Genomic DNA, 21,867 nt, shown 5'->3' with positions numbered 1-21,867 from the left:
AGGAATACTGTCTTAATTAGTCTGTCAGCTCATTAATTTTCAGCAGAGGCTCGCTCTCTTTCTCTTTCTCATTCTCCCCCTCCCCCAGTACTTTGCACCATGTCCCCCCCCCTCCACCACCTGCCTCTTCCATGCAAGCAATGAAGCTGTACTGTCTTCAAGTAAAATGATCAGGCTTTCTTTTTTCCCCTTTTTCCTTTTATTTCAACCTTGCTGCATTGCACGGTATGTTTTAGCTGCAGGAACAGATTGGAAAAGAACATATATTAAGGGAAAGTGTTGAACTTAACAGGTGATGCCATGGGAAGGGGAGGATAAGTTCAGCCTCCAGTTTAACCTTTGCAATATGTAATTTCTAAGACAGGGCTCCTGTTAGGTTTCGTATTTCTCTTTGCAATAAGCATGTGCCATATGCCTTTCTGCTTTCCATATTCTTCCAGCAAAACTATGGACCTTCAGCTGCATTAGCCTCCATTTGAAGTGAAGGCAGTAATATTAAAAGCCCCACCATAAAAAAGCCAGTTCTTTGTAATGCAGGGTGCAGAAGATGATTCAGTAGTACCTCTTATCAACTGCATTAAATGTGATAAATCGAGGTGTGGGGGGGGGATAAAGGCTGTGGGTTGCTGTTGTACGAATATGATACCACTGCTTAAAATATATATTCTTTAATATACTAGCCCTATCATTAGAGAAGACTTGAAAAGAATTTCCAATAATGATGAGGTTGGTACTTTATGAATTATAGAGAGAGGGGATTTCATGCTGGGTAAGAATTGCTTGAGAAGGAGTAGAATGAAGGGGTCTGTTGTAACAGTAGGTTACTAGGTCCTCTTTACTAAGGTTCACCTATGATCGTCTTTACTGGAATGGGCAACTTTGCAACAACTCTCTGTTGGTGCCTGGAAGGCTTGAAATGCACATTGTATGTGGGGCCAGTTTAGATGCCTGCATTTTCCGTGCAATGTGATTTTCAAGGGTAAGTGAGTCTAGGCAATGACACACAAATAAATAAAGGTTTGTCAAACAGTTCTTGTAGACTCTCGGTGAACTACTATTATAGTTGTAAAACCATCCAATTCATTTTTTTTTTTTTTTACCTCTCTCATTTCTCCAGGATGGCACAATCACTGAATGGCTACCCCCTTGCACTTTGTTGTTAACATGCCTTTCAATAAATAAGTTTATGCTAAGTTTTAAGGGAAGGTCTAGGACCGGCATTTTGTAACCATACCTTTAATCCACAAAAACATCCTATTTTATCTTCATGTGATGCAGCCTGTATGTTCTTTGTTCAGCAACAAGTGATCAGATAAGATCATCTAGCATGCAGAAGAATACAGGCAAAATGGTTAATCTGTGAATAGCTGACTGTAAGTAGTTTGCAGTGCATCTACATATGTGCGCAGTTAACACCTGCAAGCACCTCATTTTGCAGTGTATTCTTTCTTGAAATACTGGAAGGCGAAGGAAATTACTTTTGCTCATCAGTACATTAAGCTGACATGTGCTGTGGGGCATTGCATCTTTTACTTTCCAAGCAAAACTGGTTTGAAATATTTATTTAAGGAACATACATGCAGCAAGTCTCCCTAATATACTTGGACAAGTTATTTCTGAACATAAAAGAAACTGGGAAGTTTGTTCCTGTGTATTGAAGCTTATTTCTAGAGATAATTCATCGGTACAAAGGGTACAATTTCAGCCAGCCATTTAGTTCCTTACATGTTACTCCGCACTAATTGTGACATGCAGCTTTTTATGTACTCTGGCTGATTGAATTTTAACTATAACCTGATTTGCATAATTTAGATTTCAGAGAAAAATTTCAGACATTCCCCCTGTCAGACAACTGCCAACAATTAAATGGTCTATTCCAATTAAAGTCAAACACTTTAGGAAGGCTGTTGATTTAACATTGCAGGGAGTACAAACTTAATATAGGAGACATCAGAATACAAGAATGCTAACTCTATAGACATTTTTATTTCACTTTTTTGAAACCATTATAAAACACTGATTATTTCATTCATGTGCCAATATAGGCTTATTTAATTGGAATAATCTACAAATAAAAGCTGGTAACATATCAATAAATTTTCAGGCTGTTTTAGAACAGGAAGGAACTTGAAGGAAAATACCTTTGAAGATTTAATACTTTTTCATATTAAATGTTTCACAATTTCACCAAATGCAATTTTCAGTGACAATTTCAGATTTAAAAATTAGTTTATGAATTGGGACTTGTGAAATTAGGTTTGACTCCAGTTTGATTAAGCTGGAGACAAATTGGGATAATAATTGGTTCTGGCCAGAATAATTACTCTTGGTGTCTTGAGAATGAAGAAGCCACTGGGAGAGTTAAGATTTCACCGAACAATCAAAACCATGTTCTTTGGTAGCCTGCTCTCATATAGGTTAGGTGTGCTTAAGACCACTGACTTCAGTGAGCTTAGGTGTGCTTGTGTCTGCATATTTTAAGGCTGTTGTTCTATTCTTCCCATCTATGCAACCTACTAATGGCAGCAACCATGTTAGTAGCATGGTGCTGGAAACGGAGTACTTTGCCTTCTGTTCAACAGTGGCGAAACAGATGCTGGTATTTAATATGCACTTTAAAAAGGGAAAGGGCCATAGCTCAGTAGCAGAGCATCAGTCTCAATTCATGGCCTCTCTAGGTAGGGCTAGGAAAGTCTGCAGCCCTGGAGAGTCACTGCAAGTCAGTGTAGACAGTACTAAGGCGAATAGACTCACATGATATATAAGGCAGCTTCCTATGCACCTCAAATAACATTTTATGCTTGATGCAGAGTGGAAATAATATAGCCTATTCAAATAATGCAAGTGACACAGAAGTTAATATAACACTGGGAAATTTATTGCAGGAAATAGAGGTTCAGACAGATAAATTGTGTTTTTAAAAGGAAGTATGATAGATTTTTTTTGAAATGTTATTATTTCTCAGTGGTTAATTTTGAAGGCATATAGATAATTGTATCTTCGCTGTTTAATAAAATTATAGCTTCGTGCACCCATGCATTCTCTTGGATATGGTTGGTGAAAGAGAGATAATAAAATGGCATGAGATACCCATGCACGGTGCAAATCTGTTTCGTAATTTACATTTTGTGCTTGAGAATGTACAAGTTGGTGCACAGAAACTGAGTTGTAGGAAGATTTGGGTCCTCGTATGAGGAGTGTAGCTATGCATCATGCAGCTGAAGCTTTTGCGTGCTCATCCAGAGGTCCCACTGATGCCCCAGTGAAGTCGCCTTGAGTTTATTAGGATTTATTATCAAGTAAGCATGCATGGAAATGCAGACTTCAGCGAACTGTATTTACTTCGCCAGTGTGAAATATTAAAGAGGTGCAGCTTGAGGCTCCTGCCCAGTGGTGTGGTAGGGCTTTGCACTGGTTCCTCCTGAAGGGAAAGGATCCAGAAAGGATTTTCCCCACCCCACCCCACTGGCAGTGTGGCAGGGCTTTGTACAGGCTTCTCCTGAAGAAAAGAGCCGATGCAAAGACACCCCTTACAGAGTTTGAGCCCCCATTGTGGGGGGCAGGTAGCATCAGAGCATAACATCTCAGGTGCCAAAATGCATTAGGCTACCCCTGAGAGCCAGCGTGGTGTACTGGTTAAGAGCAGTGGACTCGTAATCTGGAGAACCGGGTTCGCTTCCTCACTCCTCCCCATGCAGCTGCTGGGTGACCTTGGGCTAGTCAGACTTCTTTGAAGTCTCTCAGCCTCACTCACCTCACAGAGTGTTTGTTGTGGGGGAGGAAGGGAAAGGAGATTGTTAGCCACTTTGAGACTCCTTAAGGGGAGTGAAAGGCGGGATATCAAGTCCAAACTCTCCTCCTCCTTCTCAGTTACATATACTTTAGATTCTGTCCTAGATGTTACTATTTCCGCTAAACATGCAGGAAACATGAATGTAAGTTATGAAAGTTGCATGAATACATATCCAGGTTATGTGACTTGCATTAAATATCAAAGAGCAAAACAGATAGTGTAGTATTTGATGGAAACCAAACTGCAGTGGAACAGAAACAGCGCTGATGTGGCAAACAGTTGCCTTCTTACATGTGGGTATGTTGAAGGGTAGGTTAAAAGAAAAAATCTAATAAAATAAATAAATATGGGAGAATCACTGCAGCTCATCTCTGCCTCTATCTACAGACTGGAAAGGCCACTGTATTCCAGCATCCCTAACTGCAAGGTCCCAAAGGGTGGGCAGTGGAAAGTTGCAATGTGGTTGCTGTGTGGGCAGTAAGAGCAAAAAGGAGCATTCTGGAGCTTTGGTTTTTAAAGTGGTAAGGGAAAATGGGGAAGAAATGTAAAAAGCCACCAAGTGAGAGGCCAGCAGGGCTTACAAAGTGGCAGCTCTCTCTTCCTTGACCTCAGTATGATTGTGCTGCCTATATAACATTAGATTTATTGGGGGGTAAGCTAATGTTCAATGTTTTTTATTATTATTTTAAAAATCTTCTAATTGCATAATAGTTACAGAGCATTCTGGGAATGTCCATCAAAATACTAAAACATTCATATTCAAATTATTCCTAGTTGGCTTTTGTTAAGCAATTATTGCAGGGGAGGGAGAGGTGTCTGAAGTGGAGTTCCTCCAAGGATTGGTACTGGAACCTGTGTTTTTTAAACTTGCTCATAAATGATACAGAGCTAGGGGTGAGTAGTGAGGTCTCTAAATTTGCTAATGATACCCAATTGTTCAGGGTGATTAAAGCAAAAAAAAAAAAAAAAGGAATTATCCAAAGCTTCAAAATGGTTCCTCCAAACTTGGGTAAAAGCTGTAAAATGGCAAATGCAGTTTCAGTGTGAGCAAGTGCAAAGTGATGAGCACTGGAGCAAAAAATAAATAAATCCCAGTTTCACATCAACTTTAATAGGCTCTGAACTGGCAGTGACTGACTAGGAGCAAGACCTTAGGATCATGGTGGATAACTCAGTGAGGATGTCAACACACTGCGGTAGTTGTTGTTTTTAAGTGAATTCCTTGATAGGAATTATAGGCAAAGGGACTAAAAATAAAACTGCCAATATCATAATGCTGTTATGCAAATCTATGTTGTAGGCATGATTGCAATACTGTGTTTAGTTCTAGTCGCCTCAACCCCTCCCTGCCCAAGATGATCAAGGGCTTGAAATAAATCCCCTATGAGGTGAAATTACAACATTCAGGCCTTTTTGGCTTGGAAGAAAACTGAGTAAGAGGAAACCTGATAAGAGCTGTGTAAGATTATGCTTGGTATAGCGAAGGGTGCCAGAGAGTTCTCTCTCTCTCTCTCTCTCTCTCTCTCTCTCTCTCTCTCTCTCTCAAAATACTAGAACACAGGGCCATCCAGAGAAGCTGGAAGCTAGAAGATTTAGGACAGACAAAAGAAGGTACTTGTTTACACAGTGCATAGTTAAAACTATGAAATTCACTGCCACGAGAGGCATTGATGGCTGCCAACTTGGATGTCTTTAAAAATGAAAAGGCAAACTCATGGAGGATAAAGGTATCAGTGACCACAAGCCACTACGAGCCTTCACTGTCAGAGGCAAGACACCTCTTACTATCAGTTACTGGGATTCACAAATGGGGAGAATGCTGCTGCATTCACATCTGTCCATGGAGGCGCAGGTCAGTTCTGTGTCCAGGGCAGCTGTCTACCAGCTCCATCTGGTACTCAGGCTGAGACCCCACCTGCCCGCAGACTGTCTCATCAGAGTAGTACATGCTCTAGTTATCTCCCGCTTGGACTAATGCCGTGCGCTCTACGTGGGGCTACCTTTGGAGGTGACCTGCAAACTACAGCTAATCCAGAATGCGGCAGCTAGACTTGTGACTGGCAGTGGCTGCCAAGACCATACAAGACCTACATTGGCTCCCAGTATGTTTACAAACACAATTCAAAGTGTTAGTACTGACCTTTAAAGCCCTAAACAGCCTCAGCCCAGTATACCTGAAGGAGCGTCTCCACCCTCATTGTTCAGCCCAGACACTGAGTTCCAGCTCCAAGGGCCTTCTGGCAGTTCCCTCACTGCAAGAAGTGAGGCTTCAGGGAACAAGGCAGAGGGCCTTCTCGGTAGTGGCGCCCGCCCCATGGAACACCCTCCCATCAGATGTCAAGGAAATAAACAACTGTCTGACTTTTAGAAGACATCTGAAGGCAACCCTGTAGCAGGAAATTTTTAACGTCTAATGTTTTACAATTTTTTTATGTGTTGTAAGCCACACAGAGTTGCTGGGGAAACCCAGCCAGATGGGTGGGGTATAAATAAAATTATTATTATTATTATTATTATTATTATTATTATTATTATTATTCAGGTCTTGCTTGTTGGCTGTCTAGAGGATTCTGGTTGGCCACTGTGAGAACAGGATGCTGGACTAAATAGGCCTTGCGTCGGATCCAGCAAACCCTTCTTATGCTCTTATAAGCTGGAGACATGAAGTCTATGATATTCATATATAGAGTAAGCAAGGTGCACACATGTGCTTTATCAGGTGCATTCCAGGAATCCTGCCACTCACCTTGAAAGGGATTGAGCCTTTGGGAAGGTTCCAATATAAGGCTTCAAAAACTCAAGAACTTTGTGAGTGTTTGCATAGAAAGCCACAAAAGCTCAAAGGCACACACAAGTGGTTATCTCCACCTATTGCCACTCCCCTGCCCCAAGGCCCAGAAACTTACCTTAGGGACAGGGGGGAGATGGCAGAGGCATGAATTCCCAGCCCCCCAGCAGAGCATCTTTTCCTGCTGGGAAATGATTCTGAAACTATATGCCCCAGAATGTCCCATTGACAGCTGACATCACAAGGGCAAAGATGCCATGCTATGTGCCTGAGAGACGCACCACCTTTCTGTTACTGAAAAGGAAATTTCTGGGCTTTGAAAGAGAGGCAAAGGGAAACAATGGCAGTTCACCTAACTGAGAAAAGCCTTGATCCTGCTTGCAAGCATTTGAGCAAGGGTGCTTGCTTATGTGAGTGCCCAAATGCTCTCAATGTCCCTTGTAAATACCGCCTCTCCCAAGCTCTGCTGAGCCAACTTGATAGGGAGTGTTATAGCCATTGCTATTATGCCCAGCTCCCTGGATACCTCTTTCACTACACTTTACAAAACGAGCATGGACTCAAATCTACCCATGCTCACCAGTCCCAGGAACAAACAAAATGAGTTTTGCAAAATGTGTTCTGCTGTTTGCTAAGCTCTTTCTAACTGCTTCTTGACCTGACTCTGGTTCTGTGCCTCCTAGTCCCAGCTACCCATTTTTATTTTATTTTTATCTTTTTAAAGACAAAATCAAAATCTGGTAACCCTATCCCCTTCTGTAAATAACAGCAGATTGCGTTTACTTCATGTGAAAAGCCGGACATTAACTACTACAGGCCATAGGTTTGTACTCTGCTTTTTACTTTTCTAGTGCGCTGTCCTTATGAAGACACAACACACAGTGAACTTCAGATGCATTTGAACTAATGCAAATGGTCACCAGAAATGCATAGTTCTTGGGCTTTTTAAAGGAACCATGGTCATTTTCAATACCCCTCTCTACAAAACAGATACTGCAGGGCAATGTTTTATTAATTCTTCGTTTTTCCAGTGCATTTCAATAGCTTGCAGTCAGTAACATTCCAGAATAAATATTCTGTAGCATGAATAGTCAGAATGATGGGTTTTTATTTTTATTTTTTGAGGCAAAACAAATAACTAGAATGATAATATTCTTCCATTCTGGCAGACAGTGCAGGGAACAATATTCAGCAGATCTCCAGTGTCAAGAAATGCAGATTTTTAGGATCATTGCACACATTCAGCATTTCTGTGACTCAGTAAGTCTAGGTCTCTGGCCTATTGTGGGATAACTGATCAGAGAAAGAGTTGTCTTTTTGCATAGCCCCTTCGCCGAATCTGTGCATTTGGTTGCATAAACCAGATCAGGCACTAATGCTGCATGAAACAGCATTGCTTCCCACTGGGTAGCCTCTGTGGATTCTGCTGTACAGCTGGAGGAGAGCTCAAGCAAAATCTGTGGTTCTCAAAGGAGCCATACTGTGAGTAGGGGAATTGACACAGCAGTCCCTGGGAAGCTTCCTTTAACGGGGTGTACTCAGATACCTTTAGAAAGAGGAGAGTCATATCTCACTGGCACAGCACAGTATTGACATGCACAAGATCCCAAGATCTAATCCTGGCAGTTTCAGCTAAAGGATCTCAGGTGTCAAGGCTGGGAAAGGCATCTGAAGAGTACATGGACCAGTGACCTGGCTCAGTTTTCTACGTATGATGAGAGATTTATGCTTGTCCATTTATGCTGCTAGGCTTTCTGCTTTAGAACACAAGTTGGTTGAAAGTTTTTGAGAGCCAATCAATCTAACAAATTGTGGCAGACATGTTATTTCCATTTTCATGGGGTCCTTAGCAAGAGCAAAGAGGAGCATATATAGCAGGAAAGCATCAAAAGTGGCCATGTTTGGTTACTTGCAAAGCATAGGGTTGTACAGCAACATTCCTACAAGCATTTTGGGTATGTTAGGGTTAGGTTTTTTGGCCATGTTTATTTGTGGTTTATTTGTTGGTTCTGTGACATTAAGAACATTTATGTCTGATTTATGTTGCACACTGATGACAGAAATGGCATCTAAAATGAGAATGAGAATATTAAAGAATCTATTTTTCTCTACTTTTCCCCATCTATTTTTCTGCCTCTGACAGCAGTATATATCCTTTAAAGTCAATTTTGCCATTTCCTCTTGAATCCCTTCGCATTTGTTCAGAACATCCATACGGCAGCTGAAGTGAACATTTCATGACTAAATGCCATTAAAAATAGGAAGGAGGGGATCAGTTGGTTGCTAATTGGGTAGGCTAATTAGACAATAGCTCCCTTAATCATTTCAGCTGAAATATTTCACAAGTGACACTCATGTGGAAGGCCTTCCAGGAACCACAAATCTTGCTTCCGATTGAGAACTGTTAGAGATTTCAGTGTTTTGCGCTGCTATTGTTCCACTTCACATCTGAGAAAAGGATCATGTGGACCAGTTAAGAACTGCTGGATCAGGCTAATGGCCCATCTAATCCAGCATTGTGTTCTCACAGTGGCCAACCAGATGCCTGTGGGAAACCAGCAATCAGGATTGGAACACAAGAGCACTCTCTCCTCCAATCGCTTCCAGCAGCTGGTATGAGAGGTACAGTTTTAGAGGTACACTAGACACTTAACGAAGCGGGACGCGGGTAGCGCTGTGGGTTAAACCACAGAGCCTAGGGCTCAGAAGGTTGGTGGTTCAAATCCCCACGATGGGTGAGCTCCTATTGCTCGGTCCCTGCTCCTGCCATCCTAGCAGTTCGAAAGTACATCAAAGCGCAAGTAGATAAATAAGTACCGCTCCGGTGGGAAGGTAAACGGCGTTTCTGTGCGCTGCTCTGGTTCGCCAGAAGCGGCTTAGTCATGCTGGCCACATGACCCGGAAGCTGTACGCTGGCTCCCTCGGCCAATAAAGTGAGATGAGCGCCGCAACCCCAGAGTCGGTCATGACTGGACCTAATGGTCAGGGGTCCCTTTACCTTTACTTTAGACACTTGACGAAGGACTTGAGGAATACATACATGGGATGTATGACTCCCCCCCCCCCTCATTTTGAGCAGGAGACCACCATTTGAAACTGTTCTCCTTTTCAAAAGTGGTTCAAAAGATGTTTTTTGGACTACAGTTCCCATCATTCCTGACCACTGGTCCTGCTAGCTAGGGATGATGGGAGTTGTAGTCCCAAAACAGCAGGTGACCCAAGTTTGGGAAACTCTGCTGTACCGAATGGGGGGAAGGGCTGCTCTCTGAAAACCCAAAGCCTCCATAGGCTTGCAGAACTGTTTGTGGTGTTCCACGAGTCCTAACTGCTTCCAGGGGCTATGAAGCAGCTGTCTATTAAACATGGAGTTAAAATATATATATTAAAACTTCGGTTTAAATATTTACAGCTGTGTTTGCTGTCATGAGATTAGTTGTCTCATGAAGATGATGTACCCATTTTTAAAGAAAGGAGGGATGCATCATGGGGGCAGCCCACTACCCATATTATTCCTTAATCTGTGCAGAAGCAATTACATCTGAAGAGCAGATTTCTGAGCTTGGTGGCACAAGCATCTGGCTGTGCTGCTAGCATTTTAGCAGTGCATTTTACCAGGTACGTTCTTCAGGAATGCTCAGTTGGTAGCTTCCTGTAGTCTTCACTAGTCATTGCAACATATAAACACAAGCGTGGGAAATGTCCCAGGAAAGGACAGGTGAGCTTGGCCTCTGGCATGCCATTTTCTCCATGATGTAAATCATTGAGGAGTGGTGTGGCCTGAGGTACTTTGCAGGGCTTGGAAATGCTGAAACTGCACTTGTGGACCTGGCAGAAGCTCCCTTGAGATGGTTTTTGTATCATATGCAGAAAAATAGAAGGAGCAATTGGATACAGTATACTGTTTATCATTAAGTATAACAAGCAAATTGCTTAAGGTAGCAATAATGCGTATGTTAGAATTGTGCTCCAGCAAATGAATAAGGACGCGGGTGGTGCTGTGGTCTAAACCACTGAGCCTCTTGGGCTTGCCGATCAGAAGGTTGGCGGTTCGAATCCCCGCGACAGGGTGAGCTCCCGTTGCTCAGTTCCAGCTCCTGCCAACCTAGCTGTTCAAAAGCACACCAAAAAGTACAAATAGATAAATAGGTACCGCTGTGACAGGAAGGTAAACGGCGTTTCCATGCGCTTTTCTGGTTTTGGTGTTCCATTGCGCAAGAGGGAGCGGCTTAGTCATGCTGGCCACATGACCCGGAAAAAACTGTCTGCAGACAAACACCGGCTCCCTCGGCCTGTAAAGCGAGATGAGCGGTGCAACCCCAGAGTCATCTGCGACTTGGACTTAACTGTCAGGGGTCCTTTACCTTTAAATGAATAGGACATAGCAGAGTCTAGCCTAATTGTTTACATTTTGAAAGCAAAGTACTTTGCACATCTATTAAATAGAATATCTGTCTTTGGAAAGTGTATGCATAGATTCTTTAGCCTATTTCTGTCTATTATTTTCTTGTCCAAGTTTTCTATGAATCATGCACTCCTGGGAGAAGAGAGGATCATCTGAGAAATGTAAAGGTCCTCACAGCCTATCAAGGGCAAGTAGAACTCTCTTGAAGCCTGAAAGTTGTGATTTAGGAGATAAGCATGGTGATTGTTTGTCACCCTGAAAAAGTGCTGGAGCCAGCACTCAATCCTTCCTGCTTTGGACACCAAACATCTACTTTTTGACTGCTGCTGCTTTTCCCTGTAGCTGAGCAAAGGCAGTGGAAACCTTGGTTGGACTGGACAGCTACTACAGTACTTGCTAAGAGACCTTAGGCAATGATAGGAGACAGAAATCCAAAGGAGGAATACATGGTGGGAAGCAGGGGCTTTGAAAGGGGAGACAGTTTCAAGCCAGGAGTGTTCAGGAATAGCCCAATACATTTTGCTACCTGAGGTGAAGGACAAAATGTCCCCCTCTCCCCAGATTGCAAGTACAGAAGGTAACTGGACTGGCCATTAAATCATACTCAACATTGTTGGTTGGGCATCATGAGGGTATCAGGCCAGCTTAGTGAGTTCAGGGCTAGCCATGTGGAATGGAGAGGTATCCAACACAGGGTAATGCCTGGGGGTTGGGGTGTTCAGAACTGCTTGAGTGCTGCCATCACTACCACCACCAGATCCATGCCTGGGGTGATTGACACACTCTGCTTCATGCTATGACCAGCCCTGTGAGTGTCCCTGGCAATGAAGGGCAGCTAAGAAACACACCAGAATCAACATGTCTCCTAGAAGTCATTAAGGGGCTACATATACAGATTGCTAGTTCCTTGTTATCCACCACTGAAAGCTTCCTGTTATATTCTGTGGAAGCAATCTGGCCGTATTTCTCATAACAGTTTTATTTGATATAGGTATTTGGTCCAATTAAGGCAGTACAATTGCTCACCCTTTCCCTTCCTGGTTTTAGCTATGTGGTGGACAGTGGTCTTGGAAGGATAATAGAAAAGGCCAGTCTAGTTGTGAGATTACTTCCCCAAGAGGGACCCAGCTGTCCAACAGGTACTCCACAACGCCTTAAATGTTGGCCAGCGGTGCATCCAGATGGATAATGCACTTTCGGAAAACCACTCAAAAACATGATTAAAAAGGAGAAGGTCATCAGGTGCCATTCATTTTGCATTTAGTGCGTCAGTCTCAGATGTTTGTGCGTGCATTTAAGTTAAAAGTTTGTGATTGTTTTATATGACATCCTAATCTCACCGAAATGTTGTGATATGTGTTTGCATGAGCCACACTCCACGTGCTGTTTCTCTTCCGGTGTGTAAGTGCAGCAGAAGTTCTCTTGATGTACCTGGAAGTAGCAGGTAGCCTCAGAAAGACCCCAGTTAGATAGCTGGGCTCCCCTTAAGGTTAGTTCTGAAGTTGCAGCTAGGGGAAAATGCAGCAGTAGGCAACAGGTGTTGAGAGAATTGTGCTTGCTGCTTATGTTCTACTGAGTCGACTTTAAGGTATTACTTTTTCATTTATAAAGCCATAAACTACTCAAGACCAGGTAGAGACCACCTTGTCCCTTATATATCCCTAGCTGGACCCTGTGTTCAGCTGATGAGGCCTGGTTGGTGGTGCCACCCAATCTGGGCCTTCAGTATGGGTGAACCAGCATTATGGTGCCCTCTTGATGATTAGACAGGAATCTCCAATTCTGTGCTTTAGATGCCAGTTAAAAGCTCAGGCCATCCCCAGCTGAATTGCTGGCTTTAATTTGCAGCTGATACCAACGACAATGAATGATTTTTATTATGCTTTGTATTTTTGTTTTATCTTATGTCTGTGTGTATAGACTTCTGCCCACTGCCTAGATATTATATATTAAGAGGTTTATAGATTCTTTTTTAAAAAAATGAAAGAAAAACATTAAATCCTCCTGAGTCAATATTTTGCCAAATTCTCCAGACCAGCCAGCCCCAGAACCAAGCATCCTATAGCACATTTTAACCTGGGACACATACAAAAAGAGAAGTGCATTTCATTTATTAACATTAATTTCACATTTGCAGATGTGGATTTATTGTTTTTCTAGAATTTGCAAGAAGCAGTTTTATTGGTTTTTCGTTTTGTTTTAGTTTTGTAGAAATGATTGTGTTACTTTTACGAGTTGGGTTTTGTGCATTTTCCTGCTTTGATCTTGTAACCTGCTTTGATTGGCTTCTTGCTGTGAAGTGATCTATAAATCTGTTAAAAAAACAAATAAGATCCCTGACACTTTGATCACCAAAATTGGGAGAGGAGACTTGGACAGTGCTCCAACAAGCGTATTTACTTTCTCCCACGTCAGTGAAACACTGTCTTTAATTCCTTTGGGATAAGAAGTACTGGGATATTGTTTGAGGACAATGCTGTTTATAGTGTCTCTCCCATTTTCTTGGCCATATTGGCTAAGAATCATATGCTCCCTGGGAGAATATGATTTGAGAAAAAATATATATATATATATATATATATATATATATATATATATATATATACACACACACACTCCCTTATTTAAGCAGTGTAAAACAATATTTTAAAAACCTTCCTTTATTTAAACAATGTGAGTGGCCATTGAGGAGTCCGTATTTGGGAAAGGGAATGCTGTACAAGTCAAGGTCAGCGCTGCTAGCTTTGATCTCAGTGCACATCTGGGGAGGGGGAAGAGAAAGGGTTGCATCCAGATGTTTCTTCTTTCCCCAACAGGGGGCAGGCAGAGCTGACACTGCTGACCTTCTCAATCGACTGGTAGATGTATGCAGCCACACACAAAGCTGCACTGAGAGCCCTATGTGTAGTACCAATGAAGTGCTGTTGCTTTCACTAGTTTTCCACGAGAGTGGTGCAGAATGACAGCCTCAATCTTTGGTACCATCTGCGGTTTGAATTATGCCCCTGCTTCTTTGGATTTGGCTGTGCTTGTTGGTTTTATTGCTTGCTTTCAGGCCAATCCCATGTAGTTGAAAGTGGCTTTATTGTGACATGAATTTCATTCCAGCGCTGTTAGCGTTTCCATAATGAAAACAACTTTGAAGCAATAATACAAACAGTTAAATGGTTTCGATAGAAATACCTTTGCCGTGACAGATCCCGGATGTGAAAAGGGCATCTTTAGTGTAGGTGTTTTAAACCACAGCTAGTCCATGGCCCCAAATTGTTGATAACGTTAGTAAATAAGGAGAAAACCTCTTTAAAAATAAATAAGTAAAATCCTGTGGCATCTCACAGACAAACAGATTTACTGTGGCTTAAGGTTTTATGGAAGGAGGCCATCGGCTGAACGAAGCTATCTTCAACTGACAGCTGCATGCATACACACAAGAAATTGTAAACAGAGGGGACAAAAGGCAGTGAAATTCAAGGGGTACCGTCTCTGGAAACAATTCATTAAACATATAAATCTGAAGTTAGAGAATCCTATAAGGATTCATTTTATGTATCCATGGGAACAGACCGAGCTTAACATGAAAAATTACACCATGCTACAAATATAACACAGTGGCTTCCTACCACCACCACCTCATTGACTGAGTAAATAATATAAACAACGTTTTGAAATCTTAAACAGTGCCCCGATAAAAGCATGTGAGAATCTGAAGAACATGCCCTTTCACCGCAACTGTCTGCAGTACAGGTATACCATCCAGCTATAGCTGGTTTGTGTTCAAATGTGGAACAAAAAGCAGGGTATATTTGGGAAGGGAAGGCGTTCTTTCTTGAATTTTAAGAAATGTGAAAAGATTGTAGTCTTCTCCACGCATTGCTCATATGTAGAGGATAATCATGCTGATAGCAGCTGTGAGTTTAGCTCCTCCCCTGCCATTCTGATTGCCATAACTTTTGGCAGTGCTTTTTTTCTGGGAGGACGCAGAGGTACGCACACCCCAAAACATTTTGTGAATCTAACGGGAGAAGAAACTAAACATTTAACATTTTTTGGTTTCTTTTCTAGCACGGTGAATCGTTAGTTCTGTTGAATGGCACGGTGAATCATCAGTTCCGCTGCTACCCCCGATGGTGGCCTTTTGTCCATTTACTGTATTTATTTTTCCCCATTTGAACTATAAAATGGTGATTTTCTTGAGCCAAAATGAGAGTACCCCTAAACATTTTTTTTAGAAAAAAAGCACTGACTTTTGGGGTGGGGAACCAGCTCTTTTTCTGGAGTTCTACATTGCACAAGGAACCTCCGTACAGAGAGAAGACTCCTTGCTGATGAAATTATGAGAGGCAGGTCACCAACGTGGTGCCCTGGGGCACCCATGCGCCCACAGAGGCCTTCACAGCATCCACAGTGCTGAAAATATGTTTGAAAGAAGCATCCTATTGTACCCAGTAAGATAGCTTGTGGTGTGTGCTTGGCTGCAGGGTGTGGGGTGCCTGTGACAATGTATTCAGTTTGCAAATGTGTCAATGGGTGCAAAAAGACTGGTGTTTTCTGAGTTGTGGCAGGGGTTGGAGGAGCTGCATGACTTTGTGGAGGCGGGCAAATGATGTGCAACCCTACAGTCCCTTTCGCCATGCACAGCCTCTTCAGATGACAAATGTGTGAAGGTTTATTTGTTCGTTGGTTTGTAAAAATTCATTGTGTACTGACAGTTCTGATAGTATCACCTAATTTTCTTCAGGGACTGCTCTAGTGTTTCTTTAGTGCAGGAACTGTGTTTGGGAATGCAGAGCCTTTGCAAACAGACCTGAAGAATTCTCATCCCATCACTTCCTTGCTATCGCTCTGCTTAAGAAGCGAGGTGATCAACTGGAAAGACTTTCTTTCTTTCCTTTCCTTTTGCTGAAAAGTTAAAATGAAATGACAAGACATAAATGGAAATATACTGAATGGAGAAGAACCTAGATGAATGCAGTGAAGCAGATTATGGAAAACAAGACAATAGAAATTCAGTTGGTGTATAATGAATATGTAAAATCACAACTAAATTCACAGTCTAACCCCATTCTAGCATGTGGCTGGATCCTGGAAACAAAAGTTAATTAATCTGAGATTGCTAGCTAATTGCTGAGAGGGCTATAGAATGAGATAAGTTTCGGACATAGAGCAGGTATCTGTTGTTCAGTAGCGCTAAAAGTACACATTTGACAGCAGGCTTCAAGTTATATTAGGTAAGATTGCTTGCAAAAAATGTCTACATTAGTCAAAACTGTATGTGAAAAATGTTTATTAGGATAAATTCAAGCTGAAATGATAAATAATTTTTATGACATTAAAAAAATAAGTGAAATCGACCCACATGCACACCACAAATAGCTGCAGACATGTAGAGAACTCAATTTAAGACTAGGAAAAAGGGGAAACTGGGAAATCCGAAACAGATTCTTCCATCCCTAGAGACTAGTGATGTTGTTGACATGTGACATTAGTCTGCATGGAAGTCAAATCCTATCACGAGCAGCCAGTGCCCTGGGGCAGTGCCACATAGCAACCCGTCCGACACCTGATTCATTGCCACTTCCCTGGATGGTATGAGGCAGGGCCGGATGGGACCGTGCAGGCACACCAGCAGGGCCAAGCTGGCAGTCCCCACCAGTGCACCTTGCATCCCTATCCCCACTACTGTTCTGGACCATTGGAGCCTCAGTGACGCTGGTGTTGGGAAGGCAGTTCTGTAACACCAACCCACTGTGCTAGCCACTCCTGATTTCAGTAGGTTTGCAGTTCTGAAATGAGTTATGAGCCCTGAATTGGATACCAAGAGCTTTAATATTTTCATAATTCAAGCCGAGATTGATTACAAGTTAACTTACATTTCCTGTGCCTGCAGGGCCTGCACCAGTGGCATATTTTACTGAACTGCAAAAGTGGTTCTCTTGATCTGCGTAACCAAAGTGATTTATAATGTCCTGATTGCAGGCTTCCCCTGCGCATCTGGTTGGCCTTGGTGAGAAATGGATGCTAGGCTAGATGGGTCATTGGTCTGATCCAGCAGGCTAGTCTTATGTTCATAGGTCATAAAGCAAAAAACAAGTTCTACCGATGAGAAAGTGTGGAGGTGGCAAGCCCCAAATAACTGTGAGCCCATTCCTCTTTTGCTGATAATTGTCGATGGTGCTCCATATCTTGCTTGTGGTTGTTTGAGGGTGCGTTCTATGCTCCTCTGCCAATGGCATGAGAGCTTTAGCAATTGGCAGACATCTCAGAGATACAGCACTACTGGGGACCCAAGCCAGCATAACATCAGGGACATACCGGCATAAGCTGGCCACCGGCTTAATGTGAATGTAGCTTTGCCCAGTACCAGTTTTTATCTTGTATGCTTAATCGGGCAATAGGAAATAACATTGACCTCAATTTGATGACCACATAGGATGCAATTCTTTTGTGGGCAGCAGTTACTGGCTTTCTGAAGATTTTTCATGTGAGGCAACCAGCTCCTTATCTCGAAGGCCAATCTCAAAGGTGGGTTAATGGGAAGCATACAAACAATTAAATTTAAGAGGAGAACATATGCTTGCATTTTTTACTTGCCAAGATTTGACTAGCAAGCATTACCAGAACGTGGGCATAATGGTTGTACCAAGCTGTGTCAATCTGCTCGTTTTCACAGTCTGCCTGACTCTTTGATTCATATATCCTTATTCTTTTTTTAAAAAAAGTCCCTCCTCCCTTGCACTATCCATTGTGTTCTTTTAACTAGTGTAAAATGCTTTTCAGTAATCGATAGAACTAGCACTTGCCTTGAAGTTATTGTTTCTGCGGTAAACTTACCAACTTGATTTGCTTTATAACTCATTAAAAATTGGGATCAAGAAGCCTTAATCAATGTCAGAACGTTTGTTTCCAGAAAGGCTTTGTTACCACAAAAGTCTTGGAAGAACATTATAATAAGTATTTGAGCTCATCCAAATTGATTGTGTATTGATTCTTTCTGAAGAGAGTTGGCGGTGACTTTTCTGTTAATGCTATTCTTGGTAGTTTGATAACTGTACAGCTGTAATTGGGGAGGTTGGCTGCAGGGGTGGGAACGCATGCAGATTCCTTCATTAATTCCTGATTGCGGCTTCTGTCCATCCTCGACTTGAAGTCAACGGAGTAACTAAATTCACATACAGCCTCTGGTCTGGTTGAATTTCACTGTTATGAGGAAGGAAGGAAGGAAGGAAGGAAGGAAGGAAGGAAGGAAGGAAGGAAGGATATTCTTGAACCATGGCAAGGTGTTCATCGGGGAAAAGGTAGTTTTACACCACCATCATCTAGACCCCATCTAGGCAGCTCAGCTTTTGGAGAAGTAATAGGATATCAATGGAACAAGTCGCAAAAAGAATAAGGGAGTGGGCGGGAACAAAAACTTGCACAAAGAAGTCAAATCCTAAGAAAGTTTCAAGCCACTCAACATTTTGAATTTGCAAAAGCTCTGTGGGGGAGGGAGGTGACTCCATACTTGCTGGATGGCTGCAGGTGTATGATGGGCTGGTTCTCCCACTGAGTACAGTGCAGGTCTGTGAAGCACGATGCTGTTGCATAGATAACTAATCCAAAACTTCAAATGGATGCGTGCAAGTTCTGTGTGAATTTTCTCAATATGCAAAAGCAGGAGCAGAATGAGAATGTGATCAATAATAATAAGTAATAATAGTATGAATATGAATATATTTTTAAAAGAAAGACACACATCTCTCTCACTGGGTTGCTTTCATGTGTTTGTACGTATGAATGCATGCATAAGTGTATGATCCACCTATTTCTTCTTCTATCTGCAAACAGCAACTCTGGGAGGGCAACTTTGATTGAGAAGACGCTGCACTATAAGGGATAAATTCTCGTTCTGTGGAATCACTGCCCAGCTCAAACTGACACACACACACACTTGTTCTTCACGTTTGTGAACATTGTAATGGAACAGGAATAACCTGCCCCTTTTGTAGAGGAGTGCAACACCATCCACAACACGCCATCTTGTCAATTGCCAGATGCAGGAATCACCTACCAGCAACACATTGTGGTTCCTCCGTCTCAGTTTGATGGCCCTTATCTACCCCATTACTTGCACTGCTGGAGAACTTCTGTGCACTGCTGACATTGTGCACACCACGAGAGACAAGATCGCATCCTGAGGTCCCCCACAGCGCTAGTTCTGTGGGGCCATGCATAAGTGCTGCTTAGTAGGAGCAGTCTTGCAGATAGAAGCAGAAACACCAGGTTTCTTAACTTCAACTGCTCAAGAGTTGCTCCAGAAGGATACTACAGACTATTCCATCAAAAGCCACCGAAAGGTCTAGGAAAGCCAACAACCAGGCAGCCCTCCACCTACCAACCTTCCAGTAAATCAAGCTGCATAGCCATTGCTGTGCCAATATGTAGCCACTTGAAAATTACCAGTTCTTCTAAATCATTCCCTAGTTCTTAAGTACATTTCTGTTAAGCATACAACCCAATAAAGTGGGAATCTCATTGCTAGTTATGGCTAGCAGAACTCTCCAGATGCCCTTTTGCATTTGAAGACTCGCTCAGTTACCATGTGCCCATCCGTTGAAGTGCTAACCAAAGTTGATCGAAAGGTTGCCATTGGATTCCATTGACTTTCTGAGTCGGTGTTTTTCCATGTCAATGAACATTCTAATAGCTCAGCTTTCGTTTCATCTTCCAGCAGAAAACAATTTATTTGCATTCAGTATGTGTGCGTTTCCAAAGAAAATGTTTACTGCTGTTGTCTGCACCAGCAGGCGTATTTTGATTTTTGGAAATGTACTCTTATGTTCTCCCCCCACCTAACATCTATGGCATACAATACTGCGAGCCAGTATTTGAGAGTGGGGAGGAGATGCTGCTGGGCTGCTAACTGTCTTCTGCTTTTGTGCACAGATTGGTATTGGTGGCTTCTGGGGCACATTTACTGTGTGCTTTCAAATATAAATAATGAGACTCACCATTCATAGCATGCTTTACAGCAGTTTTCCCCCAACTCTTCCCACACACACATTAAAAATGGTTGAGGGTCTTGGTGTCTCACTTAATAATGTTTCTGCCTGTTGTAGCAGTTGTAATGTGCTGTACTAGATACTGCACAATGTTTAATTGTCTTGTAATTGCTTCTTTTTTTTTCTCACGTACATCATATTACAATTTGAGTTCTATAGGATTGAAGCAAAAGAGCCAATAAAGATAAAAGTCAACATGAATATTTACTATGATGGATGCGCTATATCCCATCTTCAACCATGAAGCCACAGGCTTCCTGAAGACCACCTGAATGAAGCTGCAGACCACAGTTTGGGAAACTTTGCTTTACGGCATTCAGATGCACCAAATATATTGTAGTTTTTATAACCACCCTATAAATTAGATCAGCATTATTATTTCCCAGACTGCTGATACAGGGCTGTTGCTGTACTGATTGCCACCAACGACCTCATGAGTTCATGGCATAGACAACATTTAAACTGGGGATGTCTTGATTTGTGGTTCAGTTTTTTGAGGGGCCAAACTACACATTATGTTGAAGATATGGTTTCCCCTTAGGTGTGGGAATCTTTCACAAACATTCTGCCCAGGGCCCCCAATTTGAATCAGGACCTCAGTTTAGGGAGCAGGGTGACTTTAACCCTTTGCTTCCTATTGTGATGGGACTGTCTCTGCTATTTGTGTGGGAGAGGGAAGCTTCTACTTAATCAAATGAGAGTTCTTCTCCCCAGCCCAGGAAAATATCAAGCATTTTGAATTTCCTCTGGACTGGGACTGGGAAGCAAAATAGATGCAGATTCTTAATTATCTTGGAATCATGTTTGCTGTTAAGGCATTATTTTGTCCTGTAGTTGAAGGACACTGCTTTTGTTTCCGAAAGCGTAACCATGTTAACCTCTTGCAGCAAAAACAACAAAGAGCTTTGTGGTACCTTAAAGGCAATTATTATGGCCCAAGTTTATGTGGACTATAGTCCACTTCATCTTATGCCTTACATGGTATCCTGAGTTGCAGATATCTGGTTGGGGAAGGGAGGGAATTCTAAACAAAGTGGTCAGAAGGTAAGGAAATGTATAAAAGTACAGATGGTGACAATTGCATTGTTAACAGCGGACATTCACAAGAACAGTTGTGTTGATAACACAGACAACCTGGTATCGATAAGCTGATATACACATGTAGCATGATTTTTAAAAAATCAATTGTGCCAAATCAATCCACAAGTGATAGCGTTGAACCTGTTAATGAATTGTGTTTGCCACAAAGACTCCTTAACAGAGAAAGCTAGTAGAAATTAGAGAAATGGGATAGCTAGCTAAGCATACTCTTCTCTGCTAACTGTTAAATCATCTCGACCATAGTTAACAACCATGGTTGACACTGTGAGAGGAGGGAGGGCAATAGTCTGAAAAACACAGGCCATTGCTTGAGAGCAGGGGTGGGGTGGGATGCGGCTGCCGATTCAAGACTGGCAAAAGTCTGCAAGCCAAGGAAAAATAAGTAGTTGCTTAGAGAAATAGGTAAAGAGAGCAAAATTATAAAAGTTATAAATAGGAGAATGTTACACAGCTAAGAAAAGAAGAACTGTAAGAAAATAAGACACTGTCAAATAAGCCACATGCAGGATTTGCAAATGTGCAGGCCAGCAATAGTTTTAAATTGTTTGGAAATTAAGGAAAAGTACAGAAAGACACAGATAAAACTCCTGCGAGAGAGAGAAAGCTGTTGAGAGCAGTGTCTAAAACGAAGAAAAGCAAGAGCTAACAACTTAGAAAATGAAAAAAGAAAGAAAGAGAAATATTCAATTTAAATTTACTTTTCTGGCACTAAAAATCATTCAATAAAGATTGACAGTGTTAT

At 42.0% G+C, this 21,867-nt stretch overlaps 1 protein-coding gene across 7 annotated transcripts in view; it reads left to right on the top strand.

The window, feature by feature from the left end:
- Positions 1-21,867, top strand: part of DLGAP2 (DLG associated protein 2) — a 406,771-nt gene that overhangs the window by 111,194 nt on the left and 273,710 nt on the right. The gene's annotated exons all lie outside the window — the stretch shown is intronic.

This window comes from Podarcis filfolensis, assembly GCF_964270895.1.
Source record: "Podarcis filfolensis genome assembly, chromosome: 3".
Classification (NCBI taxonomy): domain Eukaryota; kingdom Metazoa; phylum Chordata; class Lepidosauria; order Squamata; family Lacertidae; genus Podarcis; species Podarcis filfolensis.
This window is presented reverse-complemented; position numbering and strand designations above follow the sequence as displayed.